The 6,295-nt window shown below is 38.7% G+C and overlaps 1 protein-coding gene across 2 annotated transcripts in view; it reads left to right on the top strand.

The window, feature by feature from the left end:
- LOC138024363 (uncharacterized) overlaps nucleotides 1-1,671 on the top strand; it is a 29,467-nt gene extending 27,796 nt beyond the window's left edge. For both annotated transcript variants that reach the window (XM_068871535.1, XM_068871545.1), the window contains exon 13: nucleotides 706-1,671. The gene's annotated coding sequence lies outside the window, so the exon portion shown is untranslated. The remainder of the gene's footprint in view (nucleotides 1-705) is intronic.
- The last annotated feature ends 4,624 nt before the right edge of the window (nucleotides 1,672-6,295 follow it).

The following is a 6,295-nucleotide window of genomic DNA, read 5'->3' as shown; positions in this document are numbered from 1 at the left end:
CAGCGTTTTTCCAGAGTTTGAATTCTCACCAGTCATGTTCGTAAAGCGAAGCTCAATAAAGTCGGAACAGAAAAGTTATGTTTAAAAAAAAACCCTTTGGAGGCGCGTTTACTAACAGAACTGTGTTAGGATGGGAGACTGGAGTTTTACCGAGTTTTAAAAACTATAGGAAAAGGGTCAAAGTGTCCACCCGACGTTTTGGTGCCCATCATGAAAAAAAATAATAAAAGACGGCTAAGACTATGACGGTGACAGTCACGATTCGTGACAAAGATGGCGATGGTGATGACGATGACGATGATGATTCATGACGAAGATGACATAGCGCTGACAACGATAGTGACAAAGTTCAGACGAGGACAAAACGAAGACGAATAACAAGAAAGAAGGAGAAAAAGAAGAAGAAGAGGAGTTAGAGGAAGAAGAAGAAGAAGAAGAATAAGAGGAATAGAAAGAAGGAAAAGGAGATGATCATGAACAACAACAACAACGATAAAAAGAGAAGGAGAGGACGATTATCATAATCATGACTCCACCAGCTGTTAGTTGTTTTTTTAAGTGTTTTTTTTTTTACGGGAGATTTAACAAGGTGTGCAAAATACGTAAAAATTAATATAAAAAGCTTTGGATACTATAACTCTAATAACATTTTGCAAAACATACGTTAATAGTTTCCTAATTGCAAGAATTTTATTTATTTTTCAGGAGCCACTGAGATGGTCGGAGATCCCGCTCCAATCGTATTCTTTTCAAACTTTTTACGGAACATAGAACCTGACTGTTGGACAGTAGATTCGTCGGACTTTGAAAAGTATAGTGAGAAAGTTTCGTCAGAAAAAACAAGTAGGAAAAAATCCGATTTCTTTGACTTTGATTGTTACAAACACCAATTTTATCGTCAAGGATTTGAAGAAAGTAGCTCTAGAAAATAAAATAGTTGGTGTAGGAACAAATCTTAGTTAGATAGTTTGGATAACTCGAAAAAAGGAAGCCACTTTAAATAAACCAAACCTTTGGTATCGGCTAATTACTGTTTGGGGGAAAAAACGCTAAACAAACTTGAAAGACGAGAAAACTTGCCTACTACTTTGCTAGGACTCTCATTGAGTAAATCCGTCCCGATAATTGACTTGAATTATAGGATAGAAGACTCTAATTTTCGTTCAGAGGAGTCGCTTGCTTCGCTTTCAATTTTTTCATTCTACTGAAATTACAATTGGCGTGCATGTCACGTGATTTGCCTTTACAATTGGCGCGAATGTCACGTGATTTGCCATTGTTGTTATTTTCGGTTGTCTTGTAAAACTGAAATAAAATTCAATAAAAGTTTAACTACAATTCTAAGAATCCAAGCATTAATAAATTTAGTAAAAGAAATTACCGATTTTTCAATCACGAAAGGTTTGGTTATCAACCCGTGTGAAATCATTTTCCCGTCGTTTTGTAGAAGTGAAACAATTTAATTTTTAAAATAATTCAGATAGTACATGCTTTCTGATTGGTCGACAAGTGTGCTTTCATTGCGCTATGAAGTACACGAATGACGTTTGGCTGTCGCCAAGTAGTTGTGAGAATTTGCAGTTTCATGAAAGAAACAAAACTATACGCGCTTCTTGTATTGTTTTTCTCTTTGTTAAGTCGGAAAATAATAAATTTGTAAAAGAAATAGAACTGCGACTGCGTCTTGGGTTTTCACTGATCTGCCTTTGAATTCTCCCAAACGTTCGCTTCGGTTTTCGCCGACTATGAAGGCACGAGAACATGTTTTCTTAAATAATTTGCCACTTACAACAGCAAAGATCGTATCATAACGTCATTGGATTCGATATCGCCTCATCTCCAACGCGCGCTCATAGCACATAACTGTAATAGGCTTTTTCACTGTTAGTTTTTCTCATTTGCATTACAATGTAATCTAGCATGTATGTAAGGCAATTTCGGGCTATTTTGTAGTTTTAACCCGAAATTGCCTCGCACCCACGTTAGATTACATTGTAATGCAAATGACAAAAAATAACCGTGAAAAGGGCTATTGTTAAATAAATTCTCAACCTCGGATAATGCATTTCGCGTGCTCTGATTGGTTCACTCAATCTGGGTTATTAGCTCATATAGCTTAGTTTGACCTTAGGGACTGTGCAATAATTATCAGGAGGGGGGGCCCTAAAACCAGAGGGGGGGCCTTAAGTTAAAATAATGGAAAGGAGGGGGGGGCTCTACATTAGATTTCTCAAGTAAGTTGAGGGGGGGTCTTTATTAAATTTCACAAATTCGATAATGAATAAATAAACATTTTCCAAATAGACAGATGCCACGCCTTTGACTATCCATAATGTCTAAATATTGCATCAACATAAACACATGCTTTAACTTATTTAGAATGGCAACATATGATAGATTGAAACAATCGCTCATGCACAGAAGTCACAAACCACGTTGTGAGCTTTGCCAATACTGAAAACATTTGGCATTTAAGAGGTCCCGCAGACATGCCAGGTCTGTTCTTGATTTAAACAGCGAGAGGGTTTCTAGCTAATCTTGACGCTGCTGGAGGGGGGGACCTATCTAATTTTTCCTTTGGTGAAGCTCATTTTAGGACCCCCCCTTCCTGATAATTATTGCACAGTCCCTTATACTGTAAATGATTGCGTTAAGCGTTGCTAAACTAATTTTTTTTTTTGGCCGGAAAGCGAAAATTTTCTTTGAATAAAGCCAAAAAAGAAAAAAAAATTTTTTTGTGGAAAGTTTGGATCAATTCCGACGTTTAGAAGTATATAGTACGCGAAAAGGCAAGAAATGTTTTTGTGATGCGCCTACGTCTGACTGACTACAAGGTATTACACAACATCGCATTTTCATCAAGTTTTCTCGATTTCGCTCGGAATTTCTCGCTTTTTTCGCTCGTATTTTGTACTTCCAAATTTTGGGAGTTTAAGGAATTTAATAAAACAATTGTTCCATTCGCGCTTGTTGGATATGAGACTAGTTGTAGCCAACTCATATCCAACACGCGCTCATGGAATAATTGTTAAATATTTAAAACATACTGTGCTATGGGTTTACCGGTATAATAAACCACGCGGGATGTTGGGAAAACATGAGAAAAGCTTGTAAATCTCGAGCCAAAGGCGAGGGGCTTACAATGTTTTCGAGTGTTCTCACAACACCCCGAGTGGTTTATTATACCCGTAAACCGAAAGAAAAGTATATTTTATTGCTTTAATGAAATAATAATTTTTTTTGTCGCTTTCTAGCTGTGGTTGACCGGCACAATAAACCGCAGTGGTTTGACCAACCACAGCGCGCGTACTATTTTGGTTATTTTATAAAATACAGATAAACAAACATGAATGAAATACCGCGTTAAAGAGACTGTTCACAGTCCCCTATTTTTCCGTTTGATCGTCGGGATAGAGCACAAAGTTTTTAAACAGCGAGCACGAACTGGGGAGAGCGAGATAACTACCAAGTGGGTGGGGAGAGTGGATGTGTTTCGGCGGGAAAAATAGGGAAACTGTCCGATCTTTATTTACCGCGACTAGTGTTCAGCGAGTCCCGTTGCACCAGCAACGGCAATACCTGATTGGTCCATAACACAATGCATCTCAAAATGATTTTACATCAGCTGTCAATAAAACTACAGATTCAAAAACAACATGGCTTATCTAGAGAAATAACTCAAGTTTTCGAAAGGCTGTCTAGGCGACTTGGTGAGTTAGTCATAAAAAAAGAACTGAAGGAAGCGGTTACGCTTTTGCTGCAAAGCAAGGATGTATTCGCTGTTCTTCCTACAAGATTCGGGAAGAGCCTGATCTACCAAAGCTTTGTACTTGTGAAGCAAATGGAAAATGAAAGCACTTCTGGGAGAGATCGGCACTCGGGTTTGGTTGTATAGGAGAGGAACAGATTAATTCTGATGATTTTGATTTGAGCGTTAAGGGTTTTGAGAAAACTGTAGATGTATTAAATGAGAAGACGAACAACAAATTTCAAGTCATTTACTCTTCCGCTGAGGAAGCTTTGTCGAGAGATTTCTTTCGGTTGTTGCATTTTTTTCTGTGGGATATGAATCCACGGCGCTCAAGAGACAACTGTCGCTGATAGTTGTCGACGAAAGTCACACCGTTGAAACTTGGTTTTACGACACTCGATTGAATCGTAATCTAGCTTTTCGAAAACTTGAGTCTTCCTCTAGAGTGTCGAAAGTTTTGGTTTTGCATTTACTTCACTCAATGATTGGTTGAAAGTTTTCGCGCCATTTTTTCAACCAATCAGAAGTGAAACCAAACCCAATCGTTGCTTGCGCGTGCACATTTTCCCGCGCTTTGTGTCGGCTACGTGTGATTACTTCGAATTTTCATTGGTTTACTGTATTGTCTCCGTCCTTTTTGATTGGCTAAAGTAATTACTTTGGTTTGATTTTACGTCACTCGATTGAAACTCGCTCTAAAGATCTCTAAATGGTGTCGTAAACTATCAGAAATCCCATTTGTTCCATGGAAAATCATGATCATAAAAGATGGTTCTTAACATAGTAAAACGTCAATCATTTTTAGAGATTATTTTATCCCTTCCGACGGCTTTAATTCCTGGGGAAAAAAACTCTTTACAAGTTGAGGCACCGTTATTATGCCTCCCTAATGAACGAGGCTCTTTGACCCTACACACTGCCCGAGTGATTTGTCAAGGTATTACAGTAGCAGCATGATCTCCAAACCACATTATTTTCAAAAATATTAAATACCCAAACATGCAGACTGTCTTCCTATTCAAGAAATGAAGTTAATGAAAGACATCGTTGACTCAGTGGTAATAACGGACACGTTTAATTTTACTAAAGTCAAATATAAATGAAGCAAATAATACAGATAAACAGCGAAATGACCCTTTAATGTATAATCAGTTCTTAATGGGTGCATTTTGATGAGTTCTCAGTTACGGTCTAGTCTGGGTTTGAATATCGATCACGCAAGTTCAAAAAAATCGCTTAAATTCAAGAAATAGAGATATTACAGGGAAGAAAACGTGTCCAAATTTCAGGGCTATGTGATACCTCGTTGTTCAGGCAAAATATACCACTTGAGATTACAGAGTTTAATACGGAGACGCCATGTTTGTGTCCCTCTGTGAGCGCAAACATTGGGACCGGAAACCAAAGGAACATCTGGAGTTTACTTTGGCAATCTGAAACACTTTCTTTCCTCTGCTGTACTAACAAACATTCGCATAGACACCTCATAACATTTCTCTTGCTGCCTTTAAATATAAGCATTTGAAGTTCGTTCATAGGCCTTCTCAATACGGATTTTCGAGGAGAAGTCCGAGATCTACGATCGACGATTAAACGATCGTTGACGATCTGCGTTCGTCATGCCATGTCAACGATCCTTCGATTATCAATCGTAAAACGATAACGATTAACGTGAAAACGATAAAACGGATGGAATCGAGCGCATTGTCTACATAAAAAAAAAACTTGATTTATGGATGTCTCTTTGAAGCCACCGTAGATATCAGTAGTTCAGTTTTTAATAGGGAGCTTAAGCAACGACAACGGCAACGGCAACGGCAACGGCAACGAGAACGAAAAATTCGCTTTATTTTAATCGCTTCGTGTCTATTTCAACCTTTTTAATACGACAGGGGTGTGGTAGTTCCTCAAAAATGTCATTGGTAGGAACGGCGCTTAATAAGTGCTGACGTTGTTCATAAAACCTCAAATTTGGCTATTTCAGGTTGTAGTTTTGCTGACGACGGCAAAGAAATGGACAAAAGTGAAAAAGGCACCCATGCAGGGCGTGCAAAGCTATTGTTTTTGCCCACTAAATATTCAAATTTATGACGTTTTCGTTGCCGTCGCCGTTGTCTTTGCTTAAGCTCCCTAATTGTTAAGCGGCCTTCACACGGCAAACTTGAGTTTGCAAACTCAAGTTGGTGTGTGTGAACGGCACAAAAACAGTAGGCAAACTGTTGGCGACTAATAGAACTTGTTTCTGTTCTCGCCAATAGTTTGCCAACATGTTTGACAACTGTTGTTGTGTCTTTCACACACACCAACTTGAGTTTGCCAACACGAGTTTGCAAACTTAAGTTTGCCTTGTGAAGGCCGCCTTGGATGTACAGATCGCCATCTAGTTCCCAGAGCCCACGCACCTTTTGGTCAGCGCCAAGACACGGAGCTCTATACCTCGCCGGGTACAGCAGTGTACATGCAGTTGTGCGAATAGCTGGTCATAGGGTTTTACAGATCTTTGTATTTATCTTTAACCATGGCTTTTTTTTCATAACTTTGATG

The sequence above is a fragment of the Montipora capricornis genome, chromosome 2 (assembly GCF_036669925.1).
Source record: "Montipora capricornis isolate CH-2021 chromosome 2, ASM3666992v2, whole genome shotgun sequence".
Taxonomy (NCBI): Eukaryota; Metazoa; Cnidaria; class Anthozoa; order Scleractinia; family Acroporidae; genus Montipora; species Montipora capricornis.
Note: the sequence above shows the minus strand (reverse complement) of the source record. Positions and strands in the feature narration are given on the sequence as shown.